Here is a 14,478-nt window from a genome sequence, read left to right as displayed (position 1 = left end):
AGGTTGTTAATTTGAGAGCCTGCTCTTGTGGAATTGATATAGCGTAGATTGTGGAATTGATATAGCGTAGATTGTGGAATTGATATAGTGTAGAGGAGCTTCATGGTATTTTATTGATGACTTCAAGAAATAAGTTACAAATCAGAAGAAATCCTCTGTATATTGATAGCTCAATATCTTGGGCTTGGTTCTTGTTTCAAAGCTATATTTTTTACATATACATATGTGTAGTACTTATCTATTTAGTATATAGTTATGTTTATAGTACTTCTGTGTTCCATCTTAAATGTTTTCTGTACAAGCGGCATGAATGAAAATGCTTATACGAAGTCAGAAATGATCATGAATTTGCTGATATTTTTGTTTGGTTTCACAGAGGATATTGATGCATACTTGTACGTAGTTTTTAGTGACAGCATGCTGTGTTTAGAATTTTGCAGTTTCAATATGTATTGGTAATGCACCTTTTCTTTTACATGTATGTAACTTGGAGAATATTTTTAGTAAGCAGCCCTGTATAGTCTGCCTCCCTCTTAGATGCACAGGCATGTGGTCTCTTGTTCATGTTCTCTCTCTTACATGCATACATGTACAGGATAAGGTGCAGTTTTAATTCAGAATTGAGCATATATGTCCATATGTTTAATTTGATACACAGAACTTTACTGTTATGATGGCTGATTTTATGAATTTACAGTCACTTGTTTCTTAAAGGTTGAAATAAGTTTTCAAAACCAAAAAAAAAAAACCACCAAACATGCATTCATATATTTAGCAATGATGAAGTCCAGTATAGAAGTAAAATTTTGGCTTTAATTTTTCATTTTCTTTTTTTTTAATGATGTACATACATGGAAAGATCAAAAATCATTAAATTCTCTATTTTCTTACAAAGTTGTTTTGTGGTCTTAAAATATGTATATTTAGTATGTTTTTATAAAAGCATGACATAGTGTGTTTTCTTCATGTGTAATTTTGATCCCCATTTGTTGATTTGTAACAGTCTAGATATACTCCTAAAAGCGTTCTTCAGTAATTATAAAAAAAGTGTTATTTTTTAATGCTTACAGGGTAACAGTTAGCTTTACTTAGCTGTGAGGAGACAGTTTTTGCATCAGAGCTTCCACTCCAAAAAGCAGCCTACAGAAGCAAGAGAACGAGGGGTAACTCTTAAGACAAAAGTAAGATTCTAGTTAAAAGCGTATACCAAAACTATGGTCTGAACAGCATCTGTTTTGCAGAATAAGTTGTATCCAGACTAATTCCCACATGATGGTAAAGTTCTCTTAGTGTATTGTTGTCTCACATCACTTCAAAAATTAGATTAGAAGTTTTAATCCCCTGGGGCAGATGCTGCATGTTTATAAAGAATGGACTATAGGTGCAGAGCCATTTGAAGAAGCTTGCTATTAAGAGAGTCTCATTGGAGACTTTCAGAAGCTGTTAAACTGCTTAAAATAGGAAAACTATTTGTTTTCTTTATATGCAGAGAATTAAAAAGGAAAGTCTTTCTGGCAGTATTAATGTTGTATTCTTAATCTATTGTTGATTAAACTAAAAAACCTCCTACTCTTTTATTAGATGACTGATGGAAAATAACTGTAGAAAGTTGCTGCATTTAAAGGAGCGATGAAGTCTTTCTATACTTGAGGTCTTACATTGACAGCAGAACTGCTGTAGAAGAACTACTATAGAAAACCTTTGTAACGTAATTTTTGAATATCTCTGAAGAGAGGGGAAGATACAGTAATGATGACTACGTAGAAGAGCCCTCTTTTCTGTGTGCCCCTCCCCTCCACTGCTGCTTGTCTGCCTATCCTTCTGAACCAGTCTATATTTTCTATGTAGATTGTTTAATTTTGTCTAAGAACTTGACAAATTTTAGCAGCAAATATGAGATTAAAGTATTTAAAGTCCCTGCTTGACCTGCAGAGTTACTAAACTTGAAACTGAAGTTGAAATAGAACTGAAGTTTGTAAGAAATCCAAAAGTAATTTCAGTAATTGATCTGTGCCATTTCACAAACATGTATGTTTCTATTACAAAAACTTACATTTTTCTATTACATTTCTATTTCTGTATCTTTCTATTTGAAATCTTTAAATTTTGTGTTGATATCAGAGCTGCCAAATCACAAATAAAATTAAGATCATTTCACCATCTAGTTAGTACTATCCAGTTTTGTATGTGAAGAATCTTTGTATACTTATAGCAAAAAAAAAAAAAAAAAAAAAGTGCCCTTGAATCCAATATCTGATTTTTTGTCAGTATATTAGTGCAAAATTGCAAGTACTGTGACTGTCTCATGGGCCTGATTTTTGGCCTCATTGCCCTTGAAGAAGCAAAACAGGATTTATAATCTGAATCACAAACTCCTAGGGCAGAGGGAGCACCAGGCATCTGCCACTGATCTACTGTCCCACTCACCAGAATTACAGGCTTGCAAAGTCTGGGAAGTAATGCAAGCTGTGGTATTTTTTTTGTGTTGAACATACAATATACCATGAAGAAACCTTTCATTTATAACTATTGATCGTTTGACACATTTATTTTCTTTTTATGATGATCGTTAAAAATCATGCTCAGTTGATTAGCAACAAGAGAGATCAGTGTATCAATGGTGAAAGGTTCTTCAGAGAAATTAAATTCAGGAAACTCAAAAGTTTAACTTCAGAATCCATTGCAGCATAATGTTTAGATTTCTGTAACTGTAATTGGGAAAATCTTAAAGCATCGAAAGACATAATTTCTGAGTAGTGGATACAGTTTTTATTAATTATACTTCAGATTGAAATCAAACTTTACTGTGACAAATTTTCCGTATGTTACACTGCAAATACTGAATAGATTTATCCTAATTAAGTACTTTGGAGTGGTTACAGAGGTCTGAAAATGTCCTACCTTCTCTGGCTGACTCATCCTGCTTTGATCAATTAAGTCTTTGGTGTGTTGAAGTTATATGTCACTTTGCCGTGGCCAGTGGTAATTACTGAGGATTCATTTAGACTTTATAGCAGTATGCCAATGGATCTCTGTTTGGAAGCTATGTTGATAACTACTGTAGTGAAATGTACTGAAGGCCTAATTAATAAATACATTTCTCATTTTGGGGAAAGTTAACTGATAACTTGAATGTTATCACTTTTATCTATGTAGATAATTTCTCTTACTTTTACAGTTTTGGTCTTTTTGGGAAACTACCTGCTTTAGGTGATAGGTGGTTGAATCATCACAACTTTTGAGCTAAATTACCTCAGTGTTTGCTGTGTTATTTAAAGAAATTAAGATGTGGGTTGGAATAAACTTTTCTTAATCACAGCCATGTAGCAAGCAAGTGGTGCTGGCTGATGAGACAGATTAATGCAACTGAAGTAGGTAGAATTTTTGAGACTTTATTTTAAAATTGCAAACCTATTATTATCATCTAGGTTAAACTATTAGACTTGCACTTGTTCCACTCCATCTGAATTCTTGTGTACTACTTGGAATCTTTTTACTCTCTACTGAGTGGTTGTGGGTGGTTGCCTTGGTTCTTGCTGCAGTCATCTAAGCCTATATGAAAATGAGACTGGAATTACCACTTCAGGTAATTCATTAAATAGCTACTTCTTGAAGTTATTAAGATGATCCTATATTAATATTCTAAAGTGAACTATCTTACACATTTGAACACTAAAGTTTTGTGATTGTACTGTTTGCTTTTTGTTTATAACCTACTGAGTTGGTGACAAACCTTAAAGTCCTTCCCTGTGGAATCAGTGTGTGCCTTTTAGTAGTTAAGAAACAAAATTAAGCTTTCTTCTACATCTTTTCATCAGAATATGACTACGAAAATAGTTGTCCCATGTCAAGCCTGTTTTATTTTAATTTTGAGTCTGTGATATATAGTTAATGAATTCTGAATTCTGTTTTGTTTTTTTAATGAGACTCCAGTTTGTCTACTGCATTTGGTCAGCTACTTTATATTTCTTGGAAACTGTATTATTAAAGAGATCAGTAGCTTAAAAGCATCTCTAAAGGATTGGATGCTGGACCAACAACCTTGAATTTGACTCTGTATATGGTGTAAAGTCAGTGTAGAGAGTTGTATCATCACAGTAACATTTGCATTGCTGAAAAGATTTCATTTTATAATAGTTAATCTACAGTTTCCTGCCTAGATTTAGTAAATTATAGTGACCAACTATGATTGTTTTAAGTGTGAGAAATGCTATTTATTAGTGGCATGAACTTAGAGGTGGGAGGAGGAATCTTTGTGGTTTTTTATTTGCTTCACCTGTTCCTGAGTAAATGTTCTTGTTCTCAGCAAGATGCTCATAGATGTATAACATGCATTGCAAACTTGCATTCAATTTGCAAAAACTTATGACTCCTTGGTTTTTGTTTTTTTTAAAAAAAAGAATAAATTTTTCTAATTAAAGCTTCATTATCTTGAGAGCAAACAATTCCATCTCATTGCTCTGAAAGTGTTTACATTTTACAGTGTGAATCATCATACGTGTGAATCGTCAAAAACATCATACGATGGGTGAGCAGTTGGCTGACAGGCAGGGCTCAAAGGGTTGTGGTAAATGGGGCCACATCTGGCTGGTGGGTGGTCACTAGTGGGGTCCCTCAAGGCTCCATTTTAGGGCCAGTCCTCTTCAATGTTTTTATAAATGATTTGGATGTAGGACTAGAAGGTGTTTTGAGCAAATTTGCCGACGACACTAAACTTGGAGGAGTTGTGGACTCGGTTGAGGGTGGAAAGGCCTTGCAGAGAGATCTGGACAGATTGGAGAGCTGGGTGATCACCAACCACATGAAGTTTAACAAAAGCAAGTGCCGGGTCCTGCACCTGGGATGGGGCAACCCTGGCTATATATACAGCCTGGGCGACGAGACGCTGGAGAGCAGCCCTGCAGAGAGGGATCTGGGGGTTGTGGTTGACAGCAAGTTGAATATGAGCCAGCAGTGTGCCCCGGCAGCCAGGAGGGCCAACCGTATCCTGGGGTGCATCAAGCACGGCATTGCTAGTCGGTCGAGGGAAGTGATTGTCCCACTCCACTCTGCGCTGGTGCGGCCTCACCTCGAGTACTGTGTGCAGTTCTGGGCACCACAGTACAAAAAGGACATTAAACTGTTGGAGAGTGTCCAGAGGAGGGTGACGAAGATGGTGAAGGGAAGACATATGAGGAGCGGCTGAGGTCACTGGGCCTGTTCAGCCTGGAGAAGAGGAGGCTGAGGGGGGACCTCATCGCAGTCTACAACTTCCTTGCGAGGGGGAGTGGAGAGGGAGGTGACCTATTCTCTGTTATCACCAGTGACAGGACCTGTGGGAACGGTGTGAAGCTGAGGCAGGGGAAGTTTAGGCTGGACATCAGGAAGAGGTTCTTCACAGAGAGGGTGGTCACACTCTGGAACAGGCTCCCCTGTGAAGTAGTCACTGCACCAAGCCTGTCTGAATTTAAGAAGTGATTGGACTGTGCACCTAGTCACATGGTCTAAACTTTTGAGCAGACCTGCGCAGTGCCAGGAGTTGTACTTGATGATCCTTATGGGTCCCTTCCAACTCGGGATATTCTATGATTCTGTGAATCACTAGGGCTACGTGGGAACACTGGATGGCTAGCTAATACAGTATTTAGCCAAATTTTTACAGGACAATTGGCTTCTGAGTGTCTTTAGAACAGTCTGAATAAGAATTACTTCAAACTGAACGGTGTATGAACTTTGCTTTCCTGTTTATAAATAGGCCTGATAAAAGCTTCTTTGCAGTATATGTTCACCTTCCTAATGGCGCCTGTATGGTAAACAGTATGTACTTCATAGGGAAAAGGTTTTACGTATGATTTCAGTCTGCATAAAGAACAGAACTTAAAAAACAAACACACGCTAGTTTTGATTGTAAGACTTCCTAGCACCTGGATTAACCATGTCTTGAAGAACCCCTGTATTTAATACATCAAAAGTATGTCAACTAATACAATCTGTGCTTTCAGATAATCTTATATGGTTAACATTTAGTGTTATAATTTTCTTATAAATTAGTTTAGTGTTGAGTAAATCTGTTTTACAGGCATATTTTTCTGTTTTTTATATTATATAGAAAAAATCAGTTATTTCTGCTTACAAATGAAAAGACTCATTCAAACAGTGATGTTTTTATTTCCTGAATTAACTAATATTGACAAAGTTGCCCTTCAGAGGGTTGTAATATACTATTTAATTATCAACTCTAGTGTCTTTTAATAGCTTCTGTAACAAGATCATAATTACCTTGCATATAATCATTGGTTGATACACTTAGCAGCCCATCTATGATTCATTCTTTGCTATTACTCACATTTTGTAGCCTTGACACATGGAGAACTTCGTGCTTTTCTTGACAATTAAGTGTTCCTAATGTTTAAAGGTAATCTAATTTTCCCATTCTGCTTTAACAATGTCCTTGAATCTAGTTTAGGGGTGGCTATGTGGGTGATTAGTATAAAATAAGCAAATGGTTATTTGGTGCTTTAGCTTTCCCTTGGCTGTCCAAATTAATAACAAGCAGTTGAATGTAGTCCATGGGTACCAAATTGTGGTAATTGGAAAGTTATCAAAATGCCAGATAAAACAGTTAAGAAATTATGACTGTTTTTCAATTTAGACAAAGTATTTTACTAAAGATATTTAATAATAGATAATAGTTAGTCTTATAGGTAGTCTTCAAAGTATTAGTAGTGTGAGCTAATTCAGCCTGAATTGCAATAAGATTTTCTCACCAGATCACCTCTTACCTACTAATGATAGACCAGTGGTAGTCCAAGTTCAAAGTATAATAGAATATCGAACTAGTTTATAGTGGACAGAGGTAGTCATTATCTTTTGTTACATTTTTTCTTATTTTTTCATTTATAGTAGCATTAAGATTGAGATACAGGTTAAGTTGTCAAAAATCAAATCTACTTTTTATAAATTCTATGCTTTCTGCTTTTGGTAAAATCAATATTATGAAATTCATTAAACTTCTTTGCCATTAATGAAAGGTTGCTGTCATTTGCCAGCAATTGAAGTCAACATAATTTGTAGTTATTTGAATGGGATACGTCTTTGAAATTTTACACAAAAAAGTCAGATAGTCTTTCCCTAACCTCCTCAACTTAATAGTGTCCTCCTGTCAAAAGCTAATTAAATAAAAGGCTCTTCCCAGCATCTCTGAAACAGTGAGACTTACTAGGCTATTTTGTCATATTAGTCGTAGACATTTTTTTATTTTTTTAAACTGTTGCAAGACTTAACCAAGGATTTTCTACTGAGACTTTAAAGCTCTACTACTGAGGCTGGGTGGCATCCCTATTTATGTTATAGGTGCATCTGCCTCAGTTATGTTTTAGTTTATTGTCTGACTATAGTCTGCATTGTGTGTACTTGCATGCACTTTCTCTGTGAAATATGCTATGAAGTACGATTTTATGTCCCAAAACAGCCGATGAAAGCTTTGTGGTCTAACAAAGAATAAATAAACAAATGTTGCACAGTTCAGTCTTACGTAAGCATATGATACATACGTTTACGGATGCACAGAAGTTCTTGATTTTGTTATTGGAATAGATTTTAAACTAAAACACAAGCCCTTCTGACTGTTAAAAGTAACTGTTGTATGATTGGCATGTTGTAGTAGAACATAAAAAGCTATTTTTGTGTTAGTTTGCCTTCAATTGGATGTCTCGTTTTCTGGTATTTAGAATGTATTATTGTGGAGGACAATAAGGGTGTTAATGTTTGCCGTCCTCCAGTACGTGACATAGTGATAAAGGTTTAAAAATATATAATCTCTGGTGTTTCTAACTTGGTACAGAAGACTACAGTACAACATAATACTAAAGCAAAAAATGTTATTAATGTGTCTTAAAAGAACATTTTTTTCAACAGTATTGTAAATCTAGTTCCACATCTTGCAGTATCTTAACGAGAATGTCTTGTTATACTCAAGTGGTAAAATAAAAGTGCCTTTTACATAAATTGTCAAGTCATAGGGTTTGTTATCTTAGGCAGATTACAAATGAACATGCTGTGTATGCCTTGGATTCTGGAAGGACAGGGTAGCTGTTTTTGTATAATGTCACTTTTTTCTTTCAAAATACTGGACAGGTGCTTCAAGACTTGTGTACTATACAAGTTTCTGCTACTTAAAGCTGGTAACTAAATTTTCTAATTTTTTTTGTTAATTGTATGTTTAAGACAATTTAATTTTGTAATTAAGTTTAATTGTTTGACTTAGATGGCTTAGTTTGAAAAGTTTACTGAAAGACCTTTCCAAAAACATATGAAATGTGCGTGTGTATGTAAATATATATAAGTAGGATTTTCTTTGCAAATTAAATGCTTTTGAATACTATCTAAATTATTTCTACAGAATTTTGACTGAATATATTAACAAAGTGAAACATTTCCTATTTAATTACATTTTAATTATGAAGAAAGTAATTGTTACAAATAATTTCACTATTTTTCTCCTTTTTTCTCTTTAGACACTCACATAGTTTGTGTAGATTGTATGTCTTTTTCTTGTTTCCATTTTAGTAATTAAGAAGCAGAAAATACTGCACAACTGTCCTTTGTCACTAAAGTTAAAAAAAAAAAGACATAGGAAGAAAATCAGTTTAATTTAAAAATATTTAAAATATACTTGTATCTTTTATATTGAATTGTACTTTAAAATTGTACATTAAAAAAAGTAAATACACTGAAGTGATGCATTTGAGTTACTGCTATTGCATAGCTGTGAATTTTTGCATTCTGTTCTTTACTAAATTTCAGTAAGATAATCTAGCTCTCAGAGGAATTGCTTTGGTTGTGAAGGCATTAATTTAGCACTAATGTTAAGTAACAGTTGAAATGTGACTTCAGAAATACGACTTCAGTATATGCTGCCAATTCTGGTTTTGATTGGTTAAGTAACAGTTTGGTTGTGATTATTTACATGGTTCTAAAACAAAACCACCAACAACAAAACATTCTGCTTCTTTTCAAGCTCTTTATTTGATGCTTCCTTCTTTTCTTTGTGTGTTTGTCTTCTCCGTTTTTCCTGGTATATTTGAATTATTTTTGTAAATTCTAGAATTTAAGACAAAAAAAAATTAGATTAAAATCCTCAATGTACATGTTGAATCCCCAGCATTTACTTTTTTCTTTCCTGAATTGTTTTGTCATAAAATTTCTTCAAGACAGCTGTATTGAAGGGAATCTGTAGCAAGTTTTAAGTTTTAATATTTTGTTCTTTTCATGAACTTAAACTTATTGTTAGAAGTAACCATTTTGACACAGTGCATTGATTTCATGCATTTAGTAAAATAATTAGCACTAGACAGTCAATGTTTCAATGAAAACTATAATTAAGCTTCAAAATAAATACTTAAACTGGGGGCTTGCACTTCATATGTTTAAATTATGGTGTGTGCACCATTGGGAACAGAGTCCTGCAGTGTTACCTGTCAACAGACAAGGTATCCAGACATCGATTTCCATCAACTTGTTTTAAATGGAAGATAAACTTGCATAAAAAATATTCTTCATATTTTTAATGCGTTCTTAAGAGAAAAATCTAGATATGAACATTTCTATGTTTGAGGATTATGTATATTCATGGGATTTATAGAACACCTAAGCTAATGCAAAGGGTGAAGCCAACTGTGGATCTCATAGTCACAGTAGTCCACAGTAATTAGTTTGTCTTTTTTTTTTTTTGGACTGAATATAGAGAAGGTACTGGTAGTCATACTGAGTTGTTACTGCTTTTTCTACCAAGAGAACAAACTTCCCTTACCATGAAGAAAAAAAGGAAAATAAATGTTCAGTTGATTTACTGAACTTGTAGAATTAATAAATATTTACACCCACTTGCACCTGACCTTAAAATATTGTATATGTGTTGTTATACCTGAAAAGAAAATGTGTTTTGTTTGCAACTTTTGAGAAGGCTTTTGTCTTTGCTGTCATGAAAAGAACTGTCCAAAAGCTGTTGCTGGAAATGAAGAAATCCACAGCCCATAGAATCTGAGCTGTTCCTTTAAATGCAACAGTCTGAGTGGTTTCACTTTGCTAAAAATAAGTAAAGCTGCATCTTTTATCAGCTTTCTTGATGTAAGAATTATTACAAGTTTTCCAAATATTTTTCTTGTGTCCTGAGGCGTTCAATTTATATTGCAATTACATCAATAACATTTTTGTGTGAATTCAATGCATGGACATTTGCCACGTCTTTCAAAGTTTAAAAATTTGAAGATAGATATTTGAAAAGAAGATTTATAGAATGAACAAATATGCACATATATGTGCAAAAGTCTGGGACAGAGTTCTGAATTTTTGCTATATAACTCTTGTTTTGTTTTCATGGAGATTACTTGGATTTGTTAAATGCCCTAAAATACAATTTTCCTGTGCTTTTGTTCATGTCTGGTTGGGGCAGAACTGTTACTTAAAAAAAAAATTCTTGATGTTGTTGTTCTATAATATACAATACTTTCCTATGTAAACCGAAGAGCTTAACTTCCAAACAATAAAACTTAGTAATATACTTAATGCAAAATGTTATTAGAATTATTCTAAAGAACCAGTTTATTTTATTCCTTCATATTACGAGAAATAAACTAAAATCAAAAGCCCTACTACCATATCAAAGGTTCCAAAGTATGTAGTTAAAGCCTTATATAAAAAAATACATTTTTTAGGATAAATGTAGTTTTTAATTGTTACATAAAATTCAAGATTGTCAATACAAATCTAAAAGCTGCTGTAATTTCTATTTCCCAATTTTGTCAGGAATACTTCTTAGGACTTCTGCTTTTGGGATTGTCTTCCATTGTGGAATCTGATTTTACCTTTAAATACTCCCGTAGCAGCTCTGTTTTTATTTGTCTTGATTTCCTTTAATACATCAATCCTCTACATCACTTCTGTGGTGAATGAACAATTAGTACGATGAATAAATTAAAGGCCTTTGGTGGTGGTCTTGTAGTTCGAGAGTGCAGTGGAACCTTAAAAATCTCCATTTCTCTTCAGCAAGGATATTGTAGGTGTACTGATTAAAAACAAAGGTGGCTTTTTTTTTTTGAGAACTGAATATAGCATTAGAGTTTTTCTGGTATTGACTAGTTTTCACAGTGAGCTGCAAAGGACATTAGTCCGTACATTTCCAAAAAGAAAGTTGTTTTTACACCCAGGAGGTTCAGTTCAAAACTGATATGCTTGTTACAGAAGAGACAGTGTATGAGTTCTTGTAGTCATTATGTAGGCAAAAAAAAAAAAAAAAAGCAGACACTTCAGTTTCAGAAATCTGCAGAGCAGTGACATGGCCTTCCATTCAATTTTTTACCAGATATCACAGACTGGAAATGTGAGCTTTGGCTGATACTGCTGGGAAGGAGAGTGCGGCAGGCAGCTGTAATTCCCATCCTGTAAAGGTACTGATACTTAAAGTCTCTGTAGTCCAAACTGGTACACAAAAATACTAAAGTGTTGGACTTGGGCCTTAGATCTATTTTCAAAGTTCATTTTCTGCCAGGCATTCCTAGATGTTCTGTGGATAAATTTTCTTTTTTTTTTTTTTTTTTGCTTTTTTTGATAAGAGTAAGGAGAAGGTACTTTGGAGTTGCTTGCAGGTTGGTTGCTGAAATACTGTCTAATAATAAGCAAACACCATGTGGAATGCAGTTCTAGTCTTTTCCTAGGGCTTGACTTGAACGACAGAGTTCTGAAGTCAATGATATTCCAATGATTTAAAAATTAAATAATTAAATTCTAGTTCTAGAGTGATTCTTCTTAAGTGTGATGTTTCTGAAAGGTGTTTCAATGTAGGGCCAGCTGCAAGCAGTTGTTCTAGGATGTTCATTGACCATATCTTGGTAGCATCAGGTTTGTCTGCAGTACTGTAACAATTATAGCTATGGTTCATACAGAGGAGAATCGTAGCAAAAATAAATTTATTTGTGAAATAAGATTTTTCTGGGTATGCTCTTCAGGAATCATAAAGCCTAGAAAGTAATTGAACAGATGACTCCATCTACTGTAAAACCCATTCCGTTTTATATATTTTCAGGGAGTATGGAGTGGCACAGGAAGGAAATGGCATATCGCTGGAAAGTTGCTCTAATTCAGCACAGGATTCTTGTGAGAAATTCCTTCTAATATTACATCATCCTGTTCTGTTTTTCAAAGTTTAAAGTCTAATTTCTTCATTTTTATGCCACTTTTGTTCATATCAGCAACCACATTAAAATTAGCAGATTAAATAGGCTTTCATCACTGTTAGCAGTGCACATCTGATAGTGTGACAATTTCTAGTACTGTATGTTTTGTCATACTCTGTTTAGTGAGGGCTTACAGGTTCAATAATAATTTTATTTCTTGTTTCTGATAGGGTTTGAGGTTTGTTATTTTTTTAAACATTGTTTCACTAGTTAATATGATATTCCACAAAAACAAGTCTCAGCTGCTCTTACTCCAAAGAATGTTTCTGACTATAATACAAGTAGCAGATGAATGACTTCAGTAGAGGGGATTAAAAAATAATGCCTATGTAAAAATGAGAAAATGAGTGGAAAAAAGGCAAGTCAATAGTTACATTGATTTTACATAGTTTTTTTATATGGCAAGATTTTTTCTTTTGATTCTGTTTGTGTTTTGCGTAAGCCTTTTGACTTGATCTAATTTATGATTTCTTTTTAAACTTTGTAGCTTAAAAAAAAGTACTTTTAAAAAAATCTTCTATAATGTCAGAGGAGAGCCTGCATTTTTTATTGTTGTAGGCACTGACTTAAGGTCAGCAGTGACACTATCAAAATACATATTTTCAGATATAATAGAAATGTTATTCAGTAAAACTACCAAAATATGAAACATTTTCAGGATAAGTTACCATCACGGTTCTAGAAAAATGCATACATAACTTGAATAATAACTTTTAATTAAGGAACTGTTTTATACTGGTGTTTTCTTTAGTTAGTTGGCCTTTGTAGATGATTCAGAAATTAAGATGAACATGAAAAACTATGACCAGCTCTATAACCATGTAATGAGCTCTGCCAATTCATGCTTGTAATGTAAAATGGAAGATGTTAGTGCATTTATTTCTCCTATTTGCAATCCCCAGAGATAGTGTTCTTTTATATGTTGTTTGGCAAACAGATGCCTGTATTTTCTGCAATTTTAATGCATTTTGTATGAAGCAGTCCCACATACCTAATTGAATGCATATTGTATACCAATATTGACTTAATCCTCTCTTCCTCTTCTTTGAAGCTCATCCATTCCAGCTTTTGTTCTATTAGTTAGTGATTTCCTCTTGTTAAACTGTATGACTCCACTGTTTCTTGCCCTCTTTCTCTCCCTGTTCTACCTCCTGATCCACATGTACGCAACATACTTTCGTTTCAATTACTTACTTGATGTAAGGCTCTGTAGTCATGATCAACTGCAAGAAATTGTAATCCATTTGTATCTTTGTCTTCAAATAGCTCATCTCGTATTATTTGGTAGATTGCCTGCAGTCATCTCATTTCAGTCTGTGTGCCAGACATTCACTTCCTAAAATTCTTCATTTTCTTAATATAAGTTATTTTGCACACGGATTTCGTCAGGATTGTGGTTTTTTGTTTGTTTGTTTCTTGTGATGATTCACACATCTAGTTTTCCTGTCCCTGTTTCTTAGGACATCTTGTCTTGACTGTGTTCATCTTCTTATACTCTATTTGGAACTTGAATTAAAGAAGTTTACAGGTGATGTCAGTTTTCTTTGCAGACACTTCTTTCTCACTCATTTTGGTTACTGTGGATAACCTACTCTTCCTTTTCAAGGCTAGTAATTTGAGTGTCAAATTGCATAGCCTGTCCATGAAATTTCAGATTGCATGTGTCTAAACTTTGTTTGTAAAAACCTTCAAATGCTTGTTCTTCCTTACAGGTTACCAGAGCCTTATCTAGGTTATTAACTTGTTTCTTCAAAAAACAACTTCCAAAGTCTTTTGACTGAGATCTTTCTCTGATCACACCACTTCAGTTTCATTGCTTTATGATTCTGTATCTTGTCAAATGCAAAATGTTGTTTCTGCTTACCAGGGTTTCTATACTTGAACATCTTTTCTAGAATTTTACAATATTTGACTTGCAGTCTTTGTTAATAATTGTAATTGTTCCAAGCTATGTAGGATCTCTTGCATTCATTCTTACATGAAAGCTCTTAAAAATGTTTGAGATTTTATATTCTTTTCCAAACCCATTCATAGAATCTGTCTTGATTGTGAAGTTATAAATGCCAAATATTGTAGCTGGACAGATGCTGTACCTTATGAATTATGAGTTAATACCACTTTCCCAATATTACAGAGTAAAACACCAGACATGAAAGCAAAATGAGATTGAAATATCTGGCTAGTTTTTCATTACATACATGTACACATTTTTTTCTAAACACTGATTCTTTTTTCCTGCTGTTTGAAACACTTGTTCCATCTCATC

The 14,478-nt window shown here is 33.9% G+C and overlaps 1 protein-coding gene across 7 annotated transcripts in view; it reads left to right on the top strand.

The window, feature by feature from the left end:
* Positions 1–14,478, top strand: part of NOVA1 (NOVA alternative splicing regulator 1) — a 151,341-nt gene that overhangs the window by 41,448 nt on the left and 95,415 nt on the right. For 2 of the 7 annotated variants that reach the window (XM_040560589.1, XM_040560591.1), the window contains exons 2-3: positions 11,342–11,426; positions 12,062–12,132. The exons of 3 other annotated variants lie outside the window; for them this stretch is intronic. The gene's annotated coding sequence lies outside the window, so the exon portion shown is untranslated. Of the gene's footprint in view, positions 1–965; positions 1,182–11,341; positions 11,427–12,061; positions 12,133–14,478 lie in introns of those variants that run through there. 2 more of the 7 variants (XM_040560590.1, XM_040560593.1) reach the window with 2 other exon arrangements.

The sequence above is a fragment of the Cygnus olor genome, chromosome 5, assembly GCF_009769625.2.
Source record: "Cygnus olor isolate bCygOlo1 chromosome 5, bCygOlo1.pri.v2, whole genome shotgun sequence".
Classification (NCBI taxonomy): domain Eukaryota; kingdom Metazoa; phylum Chordata; class Aves; order Anseriformes; family Anatidae; genus Cygnus; species Cygnus olor.
The sequence above is the reverse complement of the archived record's forward strand: the minus strand, read 5'-3'. Positions and strand labels throughout refer to the sequence as shown.